Here is a 16,177-nt window from a genome sequence, read left to right as displayed (position 1 = left end):
GTACATGGGCCTCTCACCACTGCGGCCTCTCCCATTGCGGAGCACAGGCTCCAGACACGCAGGCTCAGAGGCCATGGCTCACGGGCCCAGCCGCTCTGCAGCACGTGGGATCCTCCCGGACCGGGGCACGAGCCCGCGTCCCCTGCACTGACAGGCGGACTCCCAACCACTGCGCTGCCAGGGAAGCCCTTCTCAGAAGTTTTGTCACCATATTTTAGCCTTACTTTTCCTCTTGAACTACTTTTTAAAGAATGTATTTCTCTATCATACTGAGTACATTTTCAGATATTTTTATGCAGGAGGGATAAATAGCTGGTGTACTATTGAGTCACTGGACATTGGAAACCCTTTCTGTTGCTCTGGCACCTGAATGTCGTAACTTGGCAAGTGTAGACATTGCTGCGCTATCCTCTGATGATTAATAAACAGAAGAGAACTCTGATGTGAACATAATTTTTATTCTGATTTTGTATGTAAACTTTTTCTTCTTCTGCCTGAACGTTTGAAGGATTAAAAATATTTTTTCTTGAAATTCAAAATCTGTACTAAAATACATATATGAATAATTCTCTCTACATTCATTTTTCATCTATCATTCTGGGCTCCTTTAATCTGAAGATTTAAGCCTTCATTTCAGAAAAATACTCCTTTGATATTTATCTAATTATGTTTAAAACCTTCCTTCTGTTTGATCTGTCACTTTTGGGAAATTTCCTGCATTTGTTCTCCACTAAATTGTCTTAATCTTAGTATTTTTCTGACGTGTCATTAAAGAAATAAGCTGATCTTCTAAATCAGGGATTGGCAGATTCATGACCCATGAACTGTTTTTGTAGGGCCCATGAGATAAAAATGGTTTTTACACTTTTAAAGTGTTACTAAGAAATAATAGTATGAATATGGAGAAACAGAGACTGTATGTTGAATACACAGTCTAAAATATTTATTATCTTATTCTTATAGACAAAATTTGATAATCCCTGTGTCTAAATCAAATACTTGGTTTGCTGCAGTTATCCAATCTGTTTTTACTGCCTCAACTCAATTTTTAATTAAATTGTCCTGTTTTTTCATCTGAAAAGACTTTTTTCCTCATCTTTGGTTTTTCTCTTTGATAGATTCAATAATTTTACTTTTTAGATGCAGCCCTTCTTTCTCTGGTAATATAAAAATGGAGGAGCAGGTTTCAAGTAGAAAAGAAAATATCTGATTTTAGAATGTGAGCATATGAAGGTGAGGATTTATGTCTATTTTTTCCCCCTATATTATCCTTAGTGCTAGAGAGTGGGAAATAGGATATTGGAGAAGGCACTTTTTTGGCAAGAAAGTTTACTTTGTTACGAAGTTTTTACATATATATCCGTATTTATGCTTGCAGTTCCCAACTTTGTTCAAGGAATTTTCTTTCTGCCAACTGACCTATGGTCTGTCCTCACTCACTACCCCCAGATGGAAAGTTGGGATGCCTAAGATTCATCAAAAATTCTTAAGTTCAAGGGAAGAATGGAAAGAGCCATCAGAGAGGCTGTTATTTTGCCTTAGTTCTCCTCCATTCAAAGGAGTGTCATTTCAACACTCTTTAACTGACATGGTTGTGTTTTTTATGAGCCTGCAGTATTAAATCTCATGACTTACCTTGTGGGCTGGCGCCTAGTTGGAGGAGTGGCAATGAGTGCCACAGCCTGTTATATATATCTGAGTGCTGAGATAGTTTCTGAAATGCTTCCATTTGTTCAATTTGCTAGTTTTCCACATGTCCCTAGGGGTGTTACTTCTCAATTGGCTTATGCTAGGTTTAGAGTAGTACTTTCAGGGCTCTGTTGGAAAGTCCTGTACACTTACTACCCATGTGGGTCCCTTCATCACATATTTCACTTCTGTTGATTTGCCAGCTGTTTATTGCTTTTCATAATCTGATCTTACCTTTACCTTAAAGAAATCCTTTAAAATTTTTATCTTAATGACAAATATCTTCCCATTTTCTAGCTCTGATAAAATTTTTAAATAAAATTTTTGTTTTCATTTTGGACTTTTCAAATCAGTTTTGGGGTGGAAAAGATTAGTTGATTGTCCTTTAGTAGCTCTCCTTAAACGTGTACTTCAGTGCATTTCCACAGAATTAATTCGTTTAACCCTCAGACAACGTTGTGAAGTAGAATTTTTTTTTCTGAAATCTTCACATCCCTTATAAAGAAAACAAACTTCAGAGAGATGAAGTGGCTGTCTTAGGGTCACATGACTGGTGAATGGTCCCAGCTTCCATGTCTCACACTCTGTTCTCACTCAGAGGTTTATGCAGAGTTGAAATAGTTCCGCCCACCTGGTGTGATTGGAAGTGATGCTAGGAATGTCCCCCACTTGAAACATCAACCACACCACCTTCCCTTCCAGCATTATTATAAAACTGCTGGGTAAGAGAATCCAGTTCTTAGAATTCAGTGAGAACATTAATTTTCTTACTGTAACCAATTTAAGAAAATTGATCCGGACTACATTGGATCAGACTACTTCTGATCTGTTGGTATCTGACTTTCATCCATTTGATCCCCTTACAGCTCAATGCATCCTATTTCCACAACTTGGAGTTTAATCACTTGGAGTGATTTGTATCCATCAGCTCAGCAGTTGACAACAGGGCTAAATCTATCATTTGGTATTACTTGGTAATGCTTGGTCTTCCTGCACAGGCTGCCAAATTCCTTCCAAAGCCAGTGAAATCGATGGTGACAATTTTCCACATTCTTCATTTGTGGTTTACACTGTGACTCTCCTCAACTTCAGTCTCTCTAGGGACAAAATCCAGTCTGTTTGTGTTAGATTTTGCAGTAATACCTTCCATCTTTTAAAGTTGCATCTTGAAAGCACCTTTTCCTACATCTGTAAATTGGTTGAACCACTTAGTAGTAATACTTCCTCTTTAGATTCTGTTGCCTTTTATGGTTTGCTTTAAATTTACCAGGAGGAGTATATTATAATTTGGTGGTGCCAAATGCTTCTAGTATTTCTCTTTTGATTTGATCATCTCCCTGTTTTGTTGGGTTTTATTTTGTAATGACTTGTACTTTCAATAAGTTGCTACATGTAAACTTAATTCTTGGCCAGCTCCCCTCTGGTGGACTGGTTTTGTTGGAAGCATGTCTGATGGCAGGACATCAAGTAGCACCTTCATGGTTAACAGGAGTTGGTTGGGCACAAAGCATAGACGCAGAAATGCTCGAGTAACAGGCACTGAGGTTAATTTTAGGCATACAGTATTGATACAGACAGCTACTGTCCATGGCACCGAAGAGAAACAGGCTGGTTATTTTTGGCAAAACCCTCACACAATTCATGAAGCAATGACAGAGAACCCCCCAAAGGCAGAAGTTACTGAGCTTAGTTAAGACTGTCTACCAGAAACATAGCCTTAGTGTGAGAAGCCCTCTGTTAACTTATCCAGTAACATATGGAGTAGAATTTTTTTTAACCTTATGCATTGAATTGGCCTTGAAGTTCCATGGCTGAATATTTTAAAATTTGCTATTGTTTTTGCATGAGGTTTTAGTTGCTTTTGAATTTATTTTATGAGATTGATTAATAGGGATTTCAAATCTCTAAATGTGGGGCTTTCCCTGTTTATTTTCCTCTTTTAAGCCCCATTTCTCTGATTACATATTGGGTTGATGGAAAGATAATGCAATTGATAAAATTATGCTGTCAAATTCAAACAACATTAACTAGAATTTTTAGTATCTATGCAGTTGTAAAGCAAACATCTTTTATTTAAAATATTCCATGTTCAGTGTTTTTAGAAAGCTGCTTTGAGCTCTAGATAATACCAAGGTGAATAAAATCTGTGCCCTTTGAGGGATACTTTTTTCCTAAAGGATTTATCTGGCACATTTTATATAAATGAATCAAAGCATACAAGCCAATGTTTTATAATCAAAGTTTTAACTTGAATGTGTATTTTATAAAAATATTGATATAAACATTTGGGGAGGGAAGACAGGTGATAATGGAATTACTGTCAAGAGAATGAACTTCACTCAATTATATGAACAAGTAAGCATGTTAAGTATATTCCACATTCATTAAAGTGGAAATAGATAGTGTTCAAACACGAGGGTACTGGTCCACGAATCATACAGTCGCTTACTCCGTGACCAGCTTTTTATTCTCTTTATCTGTATCCTCCTGCCTGTTTCCAATTCATGCTTATGAGAGCAGTTGTGGGCACACATTCCATGGAGAAATGATTGGGGAGAGGTTTTCTGTTTACAGTTGCCCTTGAATCTGCAGCTATTGCTGCTTCACCCTGACTCTAGTGATAATGTTTTATGAATTTCATCAGAGTTCCTTGGGAACCTTATTGAGAAGTTGATTCTGAAGCCACTTGCTTCACTGGCTATGGCTTTGTTACTCTGAACTTGAAAATATCTGACACAAATAAAACATTTGACAGTGATAGAGTAGGAAGTTTTTTTCACATCTACATTGCTAACCCTAAATTCCTTCCTTGTAATTTTTTCATAGTTTTTTTTAATGTCTTATTTTTTATATCAGGATTTTCTCCTTCAGTACTTTTCATTCCTTAATGAAGTGTATCTTGGAGTGGTTTATCCCGTTATGGATCCCTCTGCAATCACATTCACTTCGGATTACTGTAAATTAAATCATTTCTGAGCAGCATCTGTGAAAAGAGAAGCAATTCTAAATTTTAAAATATCTGGACTCCAAAATTGAAGTCTTTGTGGTTAATGGAAGTGGGATGGCCACACACAGAGCATGTAGAAAATTCTTAATGAGAACACATCAAGGACAAATTTCAAGTCATGAACTAAAATGCTGACAGCTATCCATGCCAGGGCCCTGGGTAGAATATTTCAATGACTCCAGCTACCTTATAGAATAAAAATAAAGTATCTTGTCATGATGTGTGTGACAAGATATCTGTGCTCCAGCTCTGGACATCTCTTCTGTCATTACCTTTGAGAACTAGTTCCCTGTACACCAGCCTGTTTCATATTTCTGTTCTCCCTGTGCTATCTCTCTAGCTGGGAATGGACTTATCTTCCCATATTTTTCAGGCTAAATTTTACACCCATCAAATTTTCTTAGGTATGACCTTCTTAGAAAGCTTTCTCAGACATCCTATGCCTACTTCTTAAATGAATAGCGCACATCATATTGTGTGCAAGTTGTTTGCACATTCTGTTTCCATTTCTTCTTTGTGTTCCTGGGAACAAACCCAGTACCTGACACAGAGTACATTTGGATATGTGTTTGTTGCAACATCAGAAACAGAACAACAAACATTATATTTATAATATTAATGAAGTAATTATATAAACTACTTAGTCTAGAACCCTTGTTCAAAATGCTAATTACTATTAATATTGAGATATATATTATGACTCCCGCAAATTTTACTCCATCCAAACATTTACAAGCAAGTCTTGAATATATTTGTTCTTTTATGCCTCTTTGGTTTTGCTATTATTTTTATTTCCCTATTTGAATCATAATTAGCAAGATTATGGCTTGATTCAGGCTTCTGGACTTAATTCAGAATCTGTTTCGTAAAGCATTCTCTGACAATCCAACCTATCTTTTTATTGTTATAGAAATTATCATGTTTATAATACATGTGAGAATTATTGAATTCATTCATGCAATCATCCAACAAATATTTATTGACCACTTACTGTGTATAAGTCATTGTGTTAGTGGAGGTGAGTGGTAAACGAGATACCACTCTCACTGTTTCCAAGGACTTTTTTGTGTGATGGTTTATAGGAGGAAATCTGCAGCCAGATTGTTTATATTTTCAAGCAGGTTCCATCAGTTTCTAACTACTGACCTAGGGCAAATTACTTAAACCCTTTGAGTCTCACAAATAGAAATTGCTGAGAAGAGTATCCAGCACAAAGTGAGCACTAAATAAATGTTAATTATTATCAGTACTTTATTATTATGACTTACATGCTAGTAAGAGTCAATGACCTTAAACAATTATATAGTAAGTTTTTATTATTAATTTTTTTTAATGTTTAAGAGAGAATTTAAAGAGCCTGAGAATATATCTGAGGCCCCAATTTGAGATTCAAAGATACTAAAGATGGGTGGAAACTTTTCATGCTGTTGAAATATTTTTGACGATCCTAGGGAAAAATGGTGACTTCTAGGTAGTGAAAGAAAAGCATCCTGAGAGACTTTGACTTCCAGAAATGACTAACTAGATGATTTGGACTAGTTATTGCAGTAATGATGACTAAAAGAACTGATCAAAAATCTATAAGATAGTAAGATATTACCAGACCAAGAAAAAAAGGAAGATAATAGCCAATGAGTTAAACCAGAGCTGTTCCTACCCAGAAACATTTTTCTAAAACAGATCAGAGCTAGGTCTCCATGAGAGATAACTAAAAGACAGGAATCAAAGGTCTCTGTCCACCAGGAGCAAAGCTGTCAGAGAATTGTCTGTTGTTCCCTCTCTTTGTCTGCCAATTCTAGGAAAGTTGTTATCAGACAAGTAGAACTTTGAGGTAAATTCCTAGAACTGAAGGGAAAAGATCAAAATTCAGTCCCCTCCAAAGATTGAAACCTTGTGTTAAATGGCCCCTATTCTGGGCAGGGATCCTAAAATGCTACACTGTAGAGTGGGGATAGGAATAGTATCCTGATCATCTAGGTATCACCCAAAATCCTGATGCTTTGGACATTAGCTTCCCAGGAACTTGGAAGAAAGATTAAAAAAATTAAATAAAATTATTTCTGACACAAGCTAATAAAACCCTAGCTCTCAAATTATTTCTAAAAAAGGCTTACTGAATAAATTATCCAGAAAGCAATTAAAGTTTATGAGGCACAGGAGGCAATAAAATATAAACTAATGTCAGCAGAAATAATCACCCATGGAAACAAACTTATAAGGGCAGAAACATGGAAATTATCCAACAGAATATAACAGCACTATGTTCATTAAATTCTTAAAAATAAAACCTAAATGTAAAACGTTTCTGCAAAACACTGGAGACCACTAAATATGATATTGCAGATTTAAAAAGAATTCAGCTAGAACTTAATATCACTGAAAAATATAACATATTAAAATCTAACAGATGACCCTTATGGCAGATAAGATACAATTGAAGAGAGAATTAGTGAATAGGATGATAGGACAGAAGAAATTCAGAATGAAATGGAGAGTTGGAAAGACACAAATATAGTTGAGAGAGTAATCAATATAAAGGATAAAATAAGAATGTCCAAAATTCATTCATCAGTTAGAGTTCCAGAAGAATGTAGAAAGAAAAATTACAAGAAAGAAACATATGATGAGATAATTATATTGACAATTTTCTAAAACTGATTAATAAGACCAACAATTATCCAATGGGATAATTTAAAGGAAATTTACATTTAGACACATACAGCCAAAGTGCAGAAAACCAAAGTGTGTATAACTTCCAGATTATGGAAAACATGGACTAGTACACACTAGTTGTGGTGGCTTTGCAAAACGTCAACTTGGCTAGGCTAAACTACATTTCCCAGAATTTCTATTCTGTAAATTTCTGGTTAGAGTGGTCTACAGGAGAAATCTTGTGGAGGATTTGGAAGTCAGGAGTGAAGCAGCAGCCTTTCTGTAGCTATGTAGTTATGTAGCTACAGAAAGGCCACTGCTACAGAATGCTATAGAAAAGCCACTCTCTAGCATGTAACTCTATAACATGTAGAAAATACATGTTTTCCCTTACCTATTGACTTGAGTCAGTGGCCAAACCTGAAACTGCTCCTTCTTTCCTTGGATCCTTCTTTAGCTTCTCTGACTCCTGAGCCAGGGAAATGTGTGTTTAGCAATAGGACAAAGGTCCTTGGCTTCTACAGCACACCCATACTATCAAGGTTAAAGACAACAAAAACTGACCCAGGTTTCATTCTGTACTGTGGACTCCAGCTCATGCTTCTGGATTTCAGCTTGTTCTTGCTCTCCTCTACTTCCATATTTTCTTCCCAATTGCCTATCCTATGTATTTTCAGCTCTAGCATCAGATGTGAAAATGACAGCCTTACAGAGACTGCTTAACCACCTCCCATAATTGCATAAGGTCAAATTCGTGCAATAAATACCTTTAAATCCATCTTTATCATCACCATTCCTAGTGGTATTGTTTCTCTAATTGAACTCTGACCGACACACTAGTCATTTCTGCTAACTAAATGCAAGAAAAGAGAGAAAAATGAACATTGTACAATCATTACATATAGAAGCCAGATGGTAAGGTGGTAGGTATGAGCTCAAATATACTAGTAATTATGTAACATGTAAATAGCCTAAATGCTCTCTATAAAAGACAAATATGGTTGAACTGGATTCAGAAACATAAAACTCAAGCTGTGTGGTGTTACAAGAAACACAAATGAAATATCTGAAAAAATAGAAAGTAATAACAAAATAAATTCAGAGAAAATAAGAGGAAGGTAACAGTAAATAAAACAGCACAACTTATCACATATAATACATTTGTATAACTGAGATTTAAAAAAAGGATATTAGAAATGTTAAAGAAATTTCAAAGAAAACATACGGATGTTATGAAAACTTAATGCTAATATGTATTAATATTTAGATGAAATGGACACATTCCAAGAAAAATGCAACTTAACTTTGACACAATGAGAAATAAATATTATGAATCATATATTTTAAAGAAACCTTGATTTAAAATTCTTCACACACACACATACACACACACAGGCACCAGCAAATTCTACCAAACATTTTAGGAAGAAATAATTCCAATTCTTATACAAATTTTTTCAGCATAAAAAGGACAGAAATTTCTCAATCATATTTTGAAGGCAGTATGATCTTGGTTTTAAGACCTAGAAAATTTACAAAAAAGAAAAATTATAGATAAATCTCATTCGTGAACATAGATATTAAAATCCTAAATAAAATATTAGTAATTAAAATCTGCCTATAGTTAAAAAGAATAATATTTCACAATTAAGTTAAATTCATTTCAGGGTACAATGTTGGTTTTATATTAACATATAAAGTAATGTAATTCACCACATTAGCTGAACAAAGAAGAAAAATCATATGATTATCCCATTAGATGCAGAGCAAGCATTTGCTATAATTTAATATCTAGTTATGCTAGAAATTCATGAACTAGGGAAATGAGAGAACTGATTTAAGAAAACTTAGAGCAATCATCATACTTATCAGAGAAACCTGAAAAGCATTTCCTTGGTGGTCAGAAAAGAGAAGGCTGCATGCTATCATCCCATACTTCCAATATTGCAGCAAAATAAATGCATAATTATTGTGAAAGAAGAATTAAAAATGTAAAGTAAAAACAAAAAACCTAAATAGCACTCTATGACTACTAGATTGGCAATTTTTTTAAAATTTGAAAACATCAAGTATAGGTAAAGATGTGGAGCAACAAAAACTTTCATAAATCGATGGTGGAAATATGAAATGGTAATAACTACTTTGGAATGCAGCTGGACACTGTCTGGAAGATGCTTAAAACATTCATATTATGTGATTTGGCAATTCCACTCCTATATGCACATAAGTCACCCAGGAAAAATGTAGAAGATTGTTCATAGCAAGACTGTTCACTAGAGCTCCAAATTGGAAATACTCAAACTTCCATCAACATTAGAATGGGTAGACAAACTATTGTATATTCATCCAAAAATTTTAGACTTCAATATATACAGATACATGCAAAAAAAAGAAGCCAGGTATGAAATAACTATTTGATTCCATTTAACAAATTAAACCACGGTGTTTTTTTATGTTTATTTTTTAAATTTTAATTTTATATTGGATTTTATAGTTGATTTGCAATGTTGTGTTAGTTTCAGGTGTACAGCCAAGTGATTCGGTTATACATATACATATATCTATTCTTTTTCAAATTCTTTTCCCATTTAGTAAACCACAGTGTTTTGAGATGAACAATTTGATAGTAAAACCATAAGGGAAGGCAAATAAGTGAATTGCAGAATATTCAGTAGCATTATTACCATTGAGGATAGGAAGGGCAATATTATCCAGAAGAAGAGCTTTGGAGCTTCCAGATGCTGGCCATTTGTTAAGTTATTTGTCTTTTTGGATTTTCTGAATGTTTTGTTTACATATTATAATTTTAAAATAAGGCAATGCAGGAAGACAAAAGAAATAAAATGAATAACGATTGAGAAGGAAGAAATATAAATCTTAATATTAGGGGACGATGTATGATTGTGTATGTAGATTCTCCAGTCCCTGGAGTGGCTATACGTGAAAGTGAAGAGGGAGGCAGGGGACAAGAACAGCAGAATTTCACTGAAGGGATTTAAATACATGAGTGATTTGATCAGTCTTGGATTTAGCTTGAAAAATGTTAATTTTAACTTGGCTTGAGGTGCTAAGGCTTTGCCCCTTACATAGATATTAAATGCTTCTAGATTCTTTCTGGTTATAGTTCCGAGTGTAGTCCCTTTTCCATGGTACAGCTTCAATAACTATTTGTGAATTGAATTTCCTAAGAAATTGGTCCTTTGTAAATGCTGTATTTATCTGGACAGAATATTTTGTTTGGCATTGTAATACAGGTATAATGATAAGAGCCTCCTGAAAATTACTGAGATTATATTTGTAAGTTTTCCTGTTCTACATACAAATATAATTAGCATAGATAATGTGTCTACATATCTAATGCAAAATGATGACTATAGATTAGTACCTTTGGCGGAATTCAAGCTAAATGTTATTTTAGCACAAAAAATAACCAACCAACCAACCAGCAAACCAAACTAACAAACAACACATCTCAAATGAAATTTTTGCCTGAATTATTTGGAAAATTGTTTTATTCTTCATTTAATACTGCATATGTAGATACAGATTTGCTTGATTATAAAATGGTTTTGAATCAGTCCTCCAAGCACTCTCATCTAGGAAATGCCTTCAAATCAGTTATTTCCGAGCTAACATTTTAGCGTCAGTCTGGAGATTTTCTAAATAAGAGATGCATGAAAATTCATAGTAACTCAAGCCCTTATAGTGGTTTTTATAATGTACACATGTAAATATTATTAGAATGTTAATGAAGTATTAAAGCTTTGACCTCAAATAAAAATAATGCAAGAAGTATTCAGCTTAAATTAGCATTGCAGTATTGTTTTAACACTCATTGAGCATTCCATTGAGGAAAACACTTTTTTTTTTTTTTTTTTTTTTTTTTTTTTTTTTTTTCTTCCGGTACGCGGGGCTCTCACTGCCGTGGTCTCTCCCGCCGCGGAGCACAGGCTCCAGACGCGCAGGCCCAGCGGGCATGGCCCACGGGCCCAGCCGCTCCGCGGCATGCGGGATCCTCCCGGACCGGGGCACGAACCCGTGTCCCCTGCATCGGCAGGCAGACTCTCAACCACTGCGCCACCAGGGAAGCCCCAAGGAAAACACTTTTAGCATTAGAAATTGTAACCATAATATTTAATAACAATACTCTTTGAGTTTGAAACCTCATCCATAAAGTTGCACTTTTACAATCTTTTTTTTTTCTTCTAATTTATTTTCCAGAGAGAAGGTAAGATAATTGCAATAGAGAAAGTCTTACTAAATCAAATAATTGCCTTATGAAATTACAACTTAAAGTCACTCATAAAAAAGTATATATTATTGCCAAATATTACTTAAAATTCTCCATTTAAAAACATATGTAGTCACATTTAGTCTAGGTGCTGTATATAATGGTTTCATATTGCTACATCTTCCTGGGCATTTAAAACAGCAGGTTACCAAAGAGAACTACGCTGGAGAGTGGAGTTTTGTGATTCTGAAGAAGCATTAGCTGATTGCCTAAAGAAATACACAATAGATTTCTTGCAATACCATGCTGTGTATGAGCTTCCTGAGCTAAGTTTCTCCTTTCTGGGTAGTGGCTCTAGACAAGGAAAGTGAAATCTGACCATTCTATTTAGACTTCTGTCTAGAGGTATTCTAGGAGCTACAACCATCACTTTTTGATGTCATTTCCAGGTGTCTATAAGAATTTATTGGTAAGACTCAATGTTGGCACTCTATAGGTTGGCATTCAAGGCTCTACACAATATGGTATGACCTTTTTTTTCCAGTATTAATGTCCTCTCTTATTTGAAACCTTCACTCCTACACATTTTTACCTATGCTTTCCTCCTAATGTACATCTGCTTATGTGCTTACACTTACAGAAATGTGAATATTCCTCCTATTTACCTATAGGAGGTGATCCTACCCTTCTTCAAAGTTCAAATTAAATTCTAATTTTCCTATGAAATATCTTCTGATAATTTCTTTCTGGAAAGAGTGAGTCTTAAGGTCCCCTGGCATTTTTTCCCCCTTTACTTTGAGCAGTCTCCATTTACAGTCTAGTGACCTCATAAAATTTCTCTCTAATAGAAGCTAAAGTCCTTCGATGCAAAAACTGTCATCTTTCCTTTGGCCTTTGGCACAAAATCTTGTTCATGGCAAATACTCTTCCATCCTTACCTGACTTTCTTAAGATTCCAATCCTGATGTGGTGAAGATTCCAGATGACACACCAGAAAGTAATACTGGTGGATGCTTAATGTATCATTTGCATTCACTACTAGGTGAGGCTACAGTAACAATTTCTAAATCTCACTGATTCAGAGCAGAGGTGAATTTCTTATTAATGGTGCTTGTAGACTACTGTGGCTATGTTGGTCACAGATTAGTGTGGTCCTGTTGCCTTCATTCCAAAATCCAGGCTGAAGAAGTAGCCTCTAATCTTGACCTATCCATCTCGTGGCAGAGAAAAGAACAAGAGTGCCAGCAAAAGAAGGCAGTGGTTGGTAAAGCCTATGCTTAGAATTGGCAAATGTCTCTTCTGCTCATATTTCATTGGCCAAGGCAAGTCAAATGGCCCAGACTGACAATGGAACAAGAAAGTAGATGTGCCCACAGACAGATGCTAAAGGCTCAGTGCAACCTGTGGGGCTGTATAATGCTGTCACTAGGAAGGGGGGCAGTTGTAGAGTCTACCTCATTTAGGATTCACAGTGCTATTCTTTTATCTGCTTGTTTTGGGCCTTCGCCAATGTTGATCCTCATTTCTTCTCTAGTCTGATATTCATATTGTCTATTTTTATTAGCTGTTGACATTTGAATCCATTTTAAACTCATATTCTATCTATCCATCTGGCTGTATTTCTGCTGTATGACCACAGGTAGAGTTCCCTATGTTTGGAGAATCTCTTACCTGTACACTGAACTCTTTATCAGTGATTATTGTGTAAACTACAGACAATGTTAAAAAATATATATCAAATCATTCATTGGTTAACAATCAAATTATTTAACCAGTGGCACTTATTTTTATTCTGTATTCAATGCTAAGGGACTCGAGGGTCCATCTTTAACATTTAACACTAAACTTAGAGCACCTGCTTTTGGCAAGGGTTACCTCTGGAAGTGTGGAGGGTGGGCAATTGTGAGATTCTAATTAAACCAAAGTAAGAGAAAGAGTTTTAGCCCACCACTGTTTTGGGAGGCTCTTTTCTAACAGAGCCTGAAAGAAAACTTACTCAAAACATATATTTGATAGCTCTTGTAAAAAATTTTCTGGACCCAGTGGTAAATTCTGGCTAGAATGACTTTCCCATATTTATAGTGGTAAAGGAAAACTCTGCGAGTTAAGCTAAATCCCTACTAGAATTTAAATTAGACAATTTTTTGTTGTTGTTGGCTAGGTTTTCATTGTCTTTGTGCAATTTAAAAATTTTTTATAACTTAGGTTTATAGGTGCAATAGAAGTAATCTGCACTCCTAGGAATAAAGGAAAGTGCTTATTTGGTCCAAAGCTATTATTAACTTTAGCTTTATGAGTTATAGGTTTACCTTTACCTTTCTCAACTTGTTTTTGTTTAGTAAGTGTTTCTAAACAATAAAACATTATGTAGTGTTGCATAAGATGGTGTGTTGGCATGTAATTTTACGTAGCGCCAACTTGTGTTCTTTCACATATCATTTAATCATGTTCTACAAATTTACATATTACAGTTTAAAAGCAAATAAGAACCTTATTATGAGCTGAACGTTGGAGATATAGTGGTGAGTAGAAACAGAAATGCATTCCTGGAACTTACAGTAGACTGAGGAAGTCAGCAATTAAAAATATGATCATAAAACAAATACATAATAAGAAATTTTGATAAAATTTCTAAAGGAAAGAAACAATCTCATGAAGGTGTATAACCAAGGAACCTCCTGTAGACTCAGGGATCAAAGAATTTTCTCCAAGAAAGAGATTATTGAGCTAACTAAGGTCTAGAGGATGAATTGGAGTTCAGAAAGCAATATGTGGGTTGGAATGAGGAAGGCTTGTCACTCCAGGCACAGGGAACAGCATGTGAAAAGGCTCTGTGCCTGGTGGTTGTATGGTGATGTCTAGGAAATAAAAGGACAGGATTACTAAAAAACAGAATATTAAGGGCAAAGAATGTAGCATGAAGCTGAAAGATTGTCTTCCCAGCACAAACAGGGACTAGAGATTTCACTGAGGAGTCTGGTCATTATTCTAGGTTTCATGGGGAACCACTGAAGGATTTTAAGCAGGAATATAATCAGGTTACATTGAAGTTATTAGGTTTGCTTTAGCTTCAGGGTAAAAAATCTCTGAGACATGGTGGCATGGGCCAAGCAAATGGTGCGACATCAGTAAAGATGCTTATATAGTAGGCTAGGTGGGACTAGAGCATATGGAATGGGTATAGAGAGGAGCAAATGAATGAATTCAAGAGAAATTTAGGGACAATTCAAAGATGACTCTTCTCTCCAGACTTGCTCAGTCAGATGACCAATAGTCTCATTTAGTGAGCTATGGAACACTAAAAGACAAGCAGATTTTAGTTTATACTGAAGGTTTTGTATTTGGCCTCAGTGATGTTAAGTTTGAGGTATTATTAAGATACCCAAGAGCAAAAGATGGGTAGGATGCTTAATATGAGTATCTAGTCTCAGAGGAGGGGTCTTAGTTAGAGATATAAATTTGGAAGGCATTGAACTAGACCTTAGGGAGCTCCCATGTGTACAGTTCAGTTAGAGAATGATGAATTTGCAAAGAAGTCTGAACCATAGTAATCAGAGGGATAGAAGGCAAACCTGGAGAATGAAATATATTAGAAGCCAAATAAAGAGGCCATTGAAAGAATAAGAGAAGAATTCTTAAGAATATCAAATGCTGCATAGAGATCAAGTGTTATTTGAATCAAAATTTTCATTGAATTGAACAATTTGAAAGTCATTAGTTAATTTGATGAGAGTGGTTTTGATATGGTGAACAGATTGGAATAAAGGGTCGATGAGAGATAAGGAAACGGACACAGTGAAATTAGATAACTCAAGAGAGAAAAAAAAGTTATTGTAGCTGGAGGGGAATATTTGGATCAAGGAATTTGGTCTCATTTCTTAAATGGTAAGAGAGTCTTGAGTATATTTAAATACTTACGGGAATAATTCATTTAATTATTATTAAGAGGGTAGAGAGAGGATGTGTGATAGGATAAGCCAGTTGTTTCCAGAATGGGAAGCATGCAACCCAGAGGATGAAGAAGGTGTATTAGAAGCTAGCATATGTATATAATTCATATCTTTATGTCTAAATATAATATAAAATTGGAGTACATCCTTAAATTTATTTTTATTATATGACACACAATGCAAAATTTTCTTTATTTAGAGACTACATATATGAGGCTTCTGAGAAATCTGAAAGGAACAAAACTTTTTCAAAACTGAATAGTATTAAACATTTTTGTCTTCCTTTACCTTTTATCCCCTACCTAATATCTAGTCTGCTTTTTTAAATTTCAAACTTCACTGCTCTTTGAATTGATAATTCCAATTCTCACATTGTTATTGGAAACCATATCTAATAAAGGTTTTAGTTATTCCCATGCACAGTATGGAAATTCTCATTTGCTGAGGTTTTGTTTCAAGAAAATGTATTGGCATGTATTTGAGAACACGTTTTATTGTCTCCTCTGTCATACAGTCCAAACTAATCTACGTTTATGGATTTTTGACTGAAATGAAAGACCTTAAAATTAAACTATATTTAATATTAAAAAAATACTTTATTATGGGCTTTTTATATGTCAGTGTAAGCCATCTAAAACAGAGAATTAA

Source organism: Neophocaena asiaeorientalis, unplaced genomic scaffold, assembly GCF_003031525.2.
Source record: "Neophocaena asiaeorientalis asiaeorientalis breed wild unplaced genomic scaffold, Neophocaena_asiaeorientalis_V1.1 scaffold171, whole genome shotgun sequence".
NCBI classification, from domain to species: domain Eukaryota; kingdom Metazoa; phylum Chordata; class Mammalia; order Artiodactyla; family Phocoenidae; genus Neophocaena; species Neophocaena asiaeorientalis.
This window is presented reverse-complemented; position numbering follows the sequence as displayed.